Here is a 12,080-nt window from a genome sequence, read left to right as displayed (position 1 = left end):
TATATTTTATTTTTTATATATATTTATATATATAAAATATATATGAAATATAATTTATATATATATATATATAAATTATAATTATATATTATAATATTTAATATCTTTATAAGTTAAATGAAGTATATATATATGTTATAGTTTTATATAGTCTATATAATTACTAAATGTGGTATATTGTTTAATGTTGTTTATATTGTTTTATATTGTTTTTATATTGTTAATATTAATATCTAATATTATATTAGGGCATAATTAGAAATAAGTATATTGTCAAGGGAAACGAACATGTAGGGGGGGCCTTCAGGGTAAACACCCTAAAGGGGTATACCTGAAATAAACTTCTTCTTCTTCTTCATCTATTTAATATCTTTATATATATATATATATATATATATATATATATATATATATATATATATATTTTACTTACAACCGAAGTTACTTTTTTACCAACCAAATATATATAAAATTATAAATAAAATAACAGCCAATGTGTTCCGACTATCACACACATATTGTGTGAGCGGCCATTAAAGTGTTAGTTAATGCTACAAAATATAATAAAAGAAAAATTTGAAATAAATATACGATAGAATGAAAATATTGATAACAATTACAAGTTGTATAGTTAGTTATTCTAATTGTTTGTCTTGTTTTAAGTAAAAGATACTATGCAAAGTCTTCTATCTTACGGAAGCATACCGACGAAACCGGTTGATTATTTCCCACGTAACTATTTCCATAACGTGTATTCATGCTAATAACCCCATAAACTCGAGTACCTGTGTCGACGACAACGATGAAAGGAATGATACGATGTAACGTAAACAAGATTGAAACCACAAACAGGAATGTGAATGGGGGATAGAAAACAGATAAAAAGAGAATTATTATCTAACTCACGAAATATACATTTTGAAACAAATAAATATTTGTTTATTCATTCGAATATTTATTTCGTAATCTAATTATTTTATTTTCATCCTTAGAGTGTGTACTATGAACGCATATATGCGTTTGGTAAAATTTATCAGAGTGGTCTATCGATTCATATACTTGTTTGTTAATATTAATGTAAAGTTATATATATATATTAATATATTTATAAATTATATTATTATAATAATTATTTTAATATTATATTAATATTAACTTATATATTATTATACTAATTATTTTATTATTAATATAAATTAAGTTAATATTAATATAAAATATAATTTTTATATTTGTTAATTAAATTATATTATATATAAATAATATTATATATTAACATATTATATTAATATTACTTTATATATTGTTATATTAATTATTTTACTATTAATATAAATTAAGTTAATATTAATATAAAATATAATTATTATATTTATTAATTAAATCATATATATATATATATATATATATATTATATTAATATTAATTTATATTAAATCAATTATTTTAATATTAATATATGAATTAAATTTTAATATTAATATAAAATTAAAACATACATATTTTCAATGCATTAAAATAAATATGTCAAATGATAAGTGTACCACCGGTGGTACACGTGGCCTGGAAAACAAGTTTAACGTGTACCACCGGTGGTACACATGGCACGGAACGTGTTAACACAAAATTCTCTTTCTCTGGTTGTATCTCTGGAATCGATTTTCAAATAATCGTTAAAAATCCGATATGATGCGAAAGATGAACAAAAATATCCGATCATCCATTAAAACGTGAAACCATTTGGTATATATCTCTATCTGTGTTATTTTTCTTTCTTCTTCTCTTCTTTCGTTATTTTTTTTTTTTTTTTTTGCAAAATACCAATGTACATTATGTAATAACGATTACGAGTTAACTATAATTTATTATCACGTAATAGTAAGAATCGATTTAAAGCACGAACAGTATACATACATACATATATATAAAATACGTACATACGTACAATAAATGGAAGGGAAGGGGTTACGGTAAGGGCAGGGGTGAGGGTGAAGGGCAGGGGTGAGGGTGAAGGGCAGGGGTGAGGGTAAGGGCAGGAGTGAGGGTAAGGGCGGGGGAGGGAATGATTAAATTTCGACATCGTATTACCCGCTCAAATTCAATTCATTTTATCTAAAACGGCAATTGGCGAGTTCCATAGCCGAGAACCGGAGTGAGAGAGATGATATCGACCGTACAAAATTTCTAGATAATATATATTATTCGATAAGGGTATATATTATCGAATATTAAAAATAAAAAATAAAAAATAAAAATGTGATTACGAGGTATGTGTATTCACATATAATGGATGTATGATAAAAAAGGAAACGAATTTTTGTTAGAGAGTTCATTTTGTAAACTATAATCGTGTGATAGTTCAAACATGTGTAGCCTAATTATCTGAGATAATTATATGAGATGTAATATATATTATATTATATGTAAATATAAATAGAATATAAATATAAAATATTAAGTTTATATAATAAATATTTATTTTTATATTATTTAATATATTTATATATTTTTACGTTTATATAATAAAAAATATATTTATTAATAAATAAAATAATATTATATATATTACAATATTATATTAATTATAATTATATTATAATTATAATACAATTAATATAATATTATGTTAATATAATAATATTATTATAATATAATATTTTATATTAATTAAATAAATAAATAATATAATGAATTTATATTATTATAATAAAATATAATTATATTATTATATATTAATATAATAATAATAAATTATATATAAATATATCACAATATTACAATTTTAAAATATTATAATATTATTATTTTTATAATATTATAATTATATAATTAAAATATATAATAATATTTAAATTAATATAATAAAATAATAAAAATAAAATATTGTAATAATTAAAAAATAAAATTGTAAAATAAAAAATATATATTTATTATTATATTCGTATAATAAATAAATATATTGTAAATATATTAAATATAATTCTATCTGAATATATATATTTTAAAATAAGACAAAAATTAAGACAAAAATTCGTACATTTAATATATTATAAATTTATTAACTGCATAATGAATTGTTTTTTGTTTTTTTTTATAAAATATGCTTTGAAAATATTTCAAATGCACGAACTTTTGATTCAATCTAAAATATATAATATATTTTTGTCTTTTTTTTATTTATTTCCTTTACACACGTATACTCATACTCATACTATTACTATTACTAGTATGCATAGAATAGTACAAAGTTCGAAGATCAACGAGAAACGATTCATGCGAAACGCAGGTGTATCTATAAAACCTTTTGAAGATCTTTTCTAGGTAGCATAAGCTTAACTCTCTCTCTCTCTCTCTCTCTCTCTCTCTTTCCATTTCCCATATTCCTTCCTCCACCATATACCTAACCCCTTCCATGATATCCTTCTTTTCCCCTTGGAATCTCTTTGAAATCCAAAAATCCGTCGATTGAAAAACGCGTCCGCAAAGCTTTTATATTCCGAACTAGTCAAATCTACAGAATATAACACGAGAAATCTGTCACCTGTAAAACATTTTCATTCAAAGAGATACCACGCATATGGTTACGCTTAAAAAAAAAAAAAAAAAGAAAATATACGTAACACATGTATTTACACGAACGCATAGAAAAAAAAAAAAAAATAGAAAGAAAGAAAAAAAAAAAAAACACTTCCACACGCGTTTCCATATCAATATCACCTCCTATCGTTTTCGATAGATAGAAAAAAATAAATAGAAAAAGAAAAAATATATCGATCGTTACGAATGAAAAAAAAAAAAAAAAGAAATAAAAAAAAAAACAAAGAGGAAATGAAATAGAATAAAATAAAATGAAAAAAAAAAAAAAAAAAAGAGAAAATTTGATCTGAACGATTGATACGTGAAAGATAAAAAGGAATATGTATGTTTTTTATTTTGATTTTCTGTTTGCATCTCGTTTAACTAAAACGAACCACCCCCACTCCCCACCCCATGAAAAAACACACGATTAAAATCTATATCTATTAAAACAAAACCTAGGAATAATTAAACGAAGAAGAAGAAGAAGAAGAAGAACCCAAGGTGGTGAATCCTTGTAAAAACAAATTCATCGTTTCTTCGTACTATTGAATCTACTGCATCCGGCTTTTGCTATTCGAATATTGTCTATTGTTCTACAAGAGAAACTATATTTTAATTATCTTCGTAAACGTGAAAATATACGGAAATTAAAACTACTTGTACAATAATAACAATAATAATAATAATAATAATAATAATAATAATAATTAACAAATTCGCGACCGTTGACGTGAATTCACGTCTTTTCAAGTTCTATTTCTGGTTGCAACTCTGACGCGATTTATATTTATAAGTTTATATAAATATTTTTTAATAAATATAATATTATAATTTAAAATTATAAAATTATAAAATATAAAACAGTAAGATTTATATTTATAATTTTATATAAATATTTTTTTAATAAATATAATATTATAATTTAAAATTATAAAATTATAAAATATAAAATAGTAAGATTTATATTTATAATTTTAAATAAATATTTTTTAATAAATATAATATTATAATTTAAAATTATAAAATTATAAAATATAAAATTATAAGATATAAAATTATAAGATATATATATTTTTTAATTTTATATAAATATTTTTTACTATAAATATAATATTATAATATATATATATATAATTTTATATAAATTTATTTAAATAATAATATGAAATATAAATTATATTATTATATAATATATAATATATTTATAATTTTTTTTAATTTAAAAATTTTTTGTATTTATAAGTAATTATATATAACACAATAATATTATATTTTATAAAATATTACTTTATTATATTATATATATTTTTTATAAATGTATATATTATATATAAATATATAAATATATAAATTTAGAAAAATTGAAATAATATAAATAAAATAATAAAAATAAAATAAATAATATAAATAAATAAAAAATAAAACAAATACTAAATTTATTAAATTTATATTTCATTATTTCAATATAATATTTAAATAATTATAGTCTATCATATATTATTTTATATTTTATTATTCAAATATAAATTAAAAAAAAATTCTTCATTTTTGTCGATACTCGGTATTAAAAAAAAAAAAAAAATATACCGCCAACGAATGTGTTAATATGTAATTAGTAATTAGATTGATATTGAAAATAAATTCGTTTTGATAAAATATCATTGCCACAAAGCAATTATTATGTAATTATTATAAAAAAAAAAACGTGACGGAGTAATAATAACTTCATGAATTGATAGAAGACTAAAAAAAAGAAAAAAAAAACATATTTCATAATTTGAACTTCGTCCTACGTTTCTATTTTTAAATTTCATTTCCTTTCTTTCTCATGTGAGTTTTATTTATTTTTTTTTTTTTTTAATTTTATTTTATCTCTTGATAAAAACGAATATTAATTATTGTAAAATATCTATTGACATGAAATAAATAATGATATTTAAGAACATAGTTGAGAAATATGTATTCTACGATTATTCCTAGCACGTATCATTTCCATTACGTTAACTTGACCATTTTAAATGGTTTCGATCATCTTACCACATCATATTTAACATTCGAATAGTTTCTACTTGTGCAAGGGGACACGTGTCCTCCTCCTGTCAAAAACTTTAAATCTAACATTTAAATCATTCTTAACTTTTTTTTTTATAATTAATAAACGCGAATATCATTATATAATAAAAAAGGATCAACAAAAAAAAAAAGAAATTAACCTTACAAGGAAGGAATAAATCAAAACTCGAAATCCCATTAAAAGTGTTACGTAAGAGTAATTTTTGAAAACGGAGAGACCCAATGTTAAAAATACGTTCATCGATTGCGAATATATTTCGAAAAAAATAAAAAAATAAAACAGAAATAAGAAATAAGAAAAAAAAAAGAAAAAGAAAAAAAAACTAGTTTTAACGCGATATAGAAATGCATTTATGCATAATGACGTTTACCATGGCTATATTATACACGTGTCAATGTGAGAGATAACGACACACCGTATTATTGTAACATCGATATTACAATATTATCACAGACAAGAATAAATAAGTAACTTATATATATATATATATATATATATATATATATATATATATATATATATATATATATATATTAAAATACTCTTATATTATTTTATAATATAATAATATATTATATTATATTATTACTATTATTGTTATATTACTACTATATATTATATTATATTACTATTATTGCTATTATTGTTATTATATTATTACTATTTGTACTTTATTTTATTATTAGTTATTATATTATTACTATTATTACTTATTATTACTCTATATTGTTATATTATTACTATTATGGCTATTATATTATATTATTATTGTAACATCGATATTACAATATTATCACCGACAAGAATCAATAAGTAACTTTTATATATATATATTAAAATACTTATATTATTTTATAATATAATAACATATTAAATTATATTATATTATTACTATATACTAAATATAATTTTAATATATTTAATATATTAATAGTATTTATTATATAATATAATATAATATAATATATATAATATAAATATATAATATAGTATATAATTATATATATAATATAAATATATAATATAGTATATAATTATATATATAATGTAAATATATAATATAGTATATAATTATATATATAATGTAAATATATAATATAGTATATAATATAATATATATAATATAAATATATAATATAGTATATAATTATATATATAATGTAAATATATAATATAGTATATAATTATATATATAATGTAAATATATAATATAGTATATAATTATATATATAAATGTAAATATATAATATAGTATATAATATAATATATATAATATAAATATATAATATAGTATATAATTATATATATAATATAAATATATAATATAGTATATAATAATATATATATATATAATATAAATATATAATATAGTATATAATATAATATATATAATATAAATATACAATATAGTATATAATAATATATATATACAAAGACATTATTTCAAATTCAATGTAATTTTCACGATATTGTTAAAAATAAATTGTTAAAAATAATGTTTGTTATTTCAATATTAAATAAAAATCATATAGTGTTCAAATATAAATATCTTTAAATATCTCGAAACAAGAGATACATTACTTACACCACTTTCATAATTATGGGCACATTTATGGAAACATGATCAAAAATTAATATCAAATTGAATCTGTAATATTAAATCGTTCTATTATTAATTGAAACAATCATTAAAATGCTACTATATTTAAAATAATAAATCTATCAAAATGATATAATAAGAAGTCATTGACTTTGATGCAATTAAAATAACGCATTTGCATTTCCGTTCTGTATATATATAAATATGAAAGTCAAATTTTTGTTTTTGTTTTTTTTTCTTATTCAACGTATACGGTTTTTTTTTCTTCTTCTTCTTCTTCTTTTACTACTTCACTTCGTATAAAAAGTCACGCGCATGAAATAAAAAAAAGAAAGAAAAATATTATTTTCTTCTAAATGCAGTTAACGAGCATTGAAAACGTTGTTTTTTTTTCTTTCTTTTTTTTTTTTTTAGAATTCGAATAAACGACGAGACTGAATTTGAAACTAAAAACCAAAATTTTTCGTCGATGTTATATTATCTCATCGTTCTATCAAAAAATAATTAAAAAAGAATTTTGATAATACAAATAGAAATAAAAATTCGTTTTTAACGAACGAATATTTAATTGTCATTTTTAACATTGTTATCAAATGTTTTCTCTATCGTTTGAAAAAGACAAAAGAAAAGTAAAATTTTCAAATAAAAAAAAAATAAAAAAATCACGTAGACATAAAACCCTTGAGAAAAGTTATTCGTGTTCGCACAGCATACAACACAGCAACCTTTACTTATTTTCTACCTATTATCCCAAAAACCCTAATTCTAAGAATTCAGGATGGCCTTGTTCAGTCAGACTGGTCTGCAGGTCAGAAAATAGTTCGCATTTTCTACACCCGAATAGTTTTTTTTTTTTTTTTTTTTTTTCAGAAATAACATTCTAAAATCTTATTCTAACATGAAAGAAAATTTACACAAATGTTCACTCTTCAACACTTTGATATAAATAAATAAATAAATAAATAAATACAAAAATTGCATTAAATCTTTCAATTATATATATATATATATTCAATCGCGCATAAATCAAAAAGAAAATATAAGAAAAAAGAAAAAAAAGAAATATTAGAAATACTTTAAATCGCATATTTCGATCATGTGAATCTAAATATAGTATATTACTTTTATTCTTAGAGCTCGTAGATCGTAGACATTGAATGTCATTCTATAAAAAGATGCTTACGGTCGTAAGGAAAACGACCTATAGGGAAAATCTTCAAGAAAAAATTAGAATTAAAATTAAAATTAAAATTAAAATTACAAACAAACAAACAAACAGACAAAAATAAAACAATAAATTCGTCATAAATTTGTTATCATTAAGAATATTTTATCGATAAATACACATAACACATATAAACAAGATAACCAATTGAAAAATATTTGTCTAATAATCAAGATATAAAAATGAACAATTTAACAAACAAAAATAAATCATATATAAATATGTATATATGTGTGTGTGTGTGTAAAATTATATATACTTACAATGTATTAACAAAGCAAAGATGTTGATAGTAGTAGACCTAGTGTGGTTGGTAGAGTGTTAATGAAAAAGAGAGAGAGAACAAAAATATATGCGTGGGTGAACGAAGAGAACAATTATATGACGCAATGTTGCTTTTCTCTTCCTCCCTCTCTCTATCTCTCTCTTTTTAGCACACAAATTCAACGTAGGAAGCACGTGAGTCCTTCAAGATAGAAACACAGTTACGAATCGTTAAAGAATCGAGAACAAGGCGAATTTACGACTCAATTGAAAATAAAAACATTACTACTACTACTACTACTACTTGTCGTCTGTCTCTAGGAATACGAATTATATTAAAACAGCTAAGGCTAAATAGAGATAGACAAATACACTCACTCGCGAAGGTGAAGGTCGTCTATGTTTTTATTCGTTAGAAAGGAAGAAAGAGAAAGAAAAAAATAAAAGCAAACAAGTTTGCTAAATACGAACGACACGTTTTCTAACGCGACGAATTTTAAATGACGGATCGAATTGAAAACACGTGTAACCTCAACAGTACCTGACGCTGGAATGAACGCAAGAGACCGACGAGCAAGCGCTCCTAGTCATCTCTCCCTACCTCCCTCCCACCCTCCCCCTCCCCACGATCTTTTCTAAGTCCCCTCTCCTCTTCTTCCAACCCAAACCTTGTACCTAACGATCAGAATGTGAGTCAGAGAGAAACCGAAAACGAACGAACCAATGGTCTTATGGCAAAAGGAAAACCAGTTCGATAGAATCGAACTTCTTTCGATAGATCTTTCCCTTTTCCTTCTCTTTCTTCCTTCCTTCCTTCTCTTTCCTTCTCTTTTCTTCCCTTTTCTTCCCTTACTTCCTTTGCAAACATGCAAACTACTTGAAAATGTGTACTATGACTAAATATATATTTATATACATATATTTATATATATTGTTAACACATTCGCGACCGGCATATATTTTCCTTTTTTAAATACTGAGTACCGGCCAAAATGATAATTTATTTAAATTTATATTTAAATAATAAAATATAATTATTTAAATATTATAAAAATTTATTTATATTAAATTTTTTCAATTTAAAATGACGTGAAGTTCACGTCACCGGTCGCGAATGTGTTAACATAAATTATATAATTATTATTAATATATATATATATATATATATATATATATATATATATATATATATATATATATATATAATATATAAATATATGTATTTATATACGTATTTATTATCTATGTATTTATATACGTATCTGTTCATTCGTATATTTGTTGTATAACTTTTGAATTCTGTATACATGTCGATATTATATTTAAAAGTTGTTAAAAGAAATCCCTTTCGATGACGTGGGGGGATCGGAAACGAAGTTTAAAATAAAATCGTGTGCAATAGAAAAGTAAAAAAAAAAAAAAAATCAATAAGAGGGAAGGAGAGAATTGAAAAAACAAAAACAAAAAAGCAGATAGAAATGAAAATAGAAAATTATTATACTTCGGCGAATTCAATGATTTAAAATCAGATTTTATTTATCTCAAAGAGGGGTCAAGTAGTAACGAAGTGTGGGCTGAACGTTCCTCAACTGATACCCAAAGTATACATACTTATGACTATACTGTACAGTATACATATAATAAATATATATATGTATATATATATACGTGGTCCAATAAGAAACGTCGTTGATACGAGCCTTCTATATATCAAAACTCATGATTATCGAATGATAAGCTAACAACAAGCGTGGGAAGATAATCGTATCGATTTATTTCTTCATTTCATTGATTTCTTTCATTTTACAGAACAACATATGTTCGCACGATTAATTATCTATCTATCTATCTATCTATCAATCTATCTATTTATTTATCTAGAAGTATATTGTGATAGAAATTGTTAACACTTTAACGACCGCTTTTTTTTGTCACCAAAGCTTACCGAACAAAAATTTATTAACACATTCACGACCGGCATATATTTTTTTCCGTTTCTTATATTAAGTTTTGGCAAAAATAATGAAATTTTGAAAATACAATAATTTTTACATATATTCTATATATATAAATATAAAGATAAAAAGTTTAAATTATTTAAATATATATTTAAATAATAAAATAGAATTATTTGAATATTATATTTATAAATATTATATTTTTAATATTTATATTAATATTTATATTAAATATATATATTAAAATAATATTAAAATAATATAATAATATATAATATATAATATTTAATTATTATATTTAAGTAATTAAATATAAATTTAAAATATAAAATTTTTATAAATATGTAAATATAAATTTATGTATATAAAATACTAATCAAGTAATAATAAAATAATAATAAAATAATATACACTTTTTAATTTATATACATATATACATATATGCATATATAAATTTATTTGTATTAAATTTTTAAAATAAAAAATATGACGTGAATCACCTCAACGACAACCAGAAATAAAACTTGAACAGACGTGAATTCACATCAGCGGTCACGAATGTGTTAATCACTTTTTTGGTCACGTACCGAAAACTTAGTTATTGGTTGATATTGCGATAAAGAATCACTATTATTACATGAACACAATAATTTGTTATTAAAATCTTATTTAGAATCTTATTAAAATTTGTTAGTAGAATTTGCAACTGAACTGTCAATCAGACGTGCATATGCTGTTGAAACCCTAGTGGTCGGTAAAGTGTATATTTCAAATATATCGTTTGATAAGTGATAAGAAAATTGTTTGATATCGTTGATGTAAAATTTAGAAGAACTTAACGGAATGACCTTAAGAGAATATCAAAGATAAAAAAAGAAAAATAACTATACTATAATAGTGCATCAAAATGCACAGATGATCGATACCACTGTGTGGTAGCCTTTCGGGAACGAGTATCGATCGTCAAAGCCACCTACTACTACTACTACTACTACTACTATTACAAGGTAACGCAGGAATATACGTAACTACGTGTACATCTGTAAATAGATAGATGCATAGCATACGTAAATAAATAGCTGCGAAATATTTGAAGTCATAAACGAAAAGAGAGATCACGTATCAAATAAAAAAAAAAATTAAAAAAAAAAAAATAAAAAAAAAACAAATGTCTATCGACCTTGCATTCGATGAAACGAGAAAACGTCATTTGATAACATTTATTCGATCTCTCTCATACACAGGATGGAACCTTCTTTTTCTAACACAGGTGTATTATTTTCGTGTCACTTTTTGGACATCCATTACAAAAATGAATATTTTATTTAAAAGGGGGAAAAAAAGACAGAAAAAAAGAGAGAGAGAGAAAGAGAAAGAGAG

At 21.8% G+C, this 12,080-nt stretch overlaps 2 protein-coding genes across 6 annotated transcripts in view; both read right to left on the bottom strand.

Annotated features, from left to right (window-relative positions):
- Nucleotides 1–12,080, bottom strand: part of Sesn (Sestrin) — a 133,692-nt gene that overhangs the window by 98,155 nt on the left and 23,457 nt on the right. The window lies entirely within an intron of this gene.
- LOC107074272 (uncharacterized) overlaps nt 1–12,080 on the bottom strand; it is a 31,286-nt gene that overhangs the window by 13,711 nt on the left and 5,495 nt on the right. Inside the window, exons 1-2 of one of the 3 annotated variants that reach the window (XM_089170899.1) lie at nt 9,121–9,301; nt 8,742–8,944 (exon numbers count right to left, since the gene is read on the bottom strand). The exons of 1 other annotated variant lie outside the window; for it this stretch is intronic. The gene's annotated coding sequence lies outside the window, so the exon portion shown is untranslated. Of the gene's footprint in view, nt 1–8,741; nt 8,945–9,120; nt 9,303–12,080 lie in introns of those variants that run through there. One more of the 3 variants, XM_089170901.1, reaches the window with a different exon arrangement.

This window comes from Polistes dominula, unplaced genomic scaffold (assembly GCF_049000335.1).
Source record: "Polistes dominula isolate Pdom_NZ unplaced genomic scaffold, Pdom_raw_medaka contig_79, whole genome shotgun sequence".
Lineage (NCBI taxonomy): Eukaryota > Metazoa > Arthropoda > Insecta > Hymenoptera > Vespidae > Polistes > Polistes dominula.
This window is presented reverse-complemented; position numbering and strand designations above follow the sequence as displayed.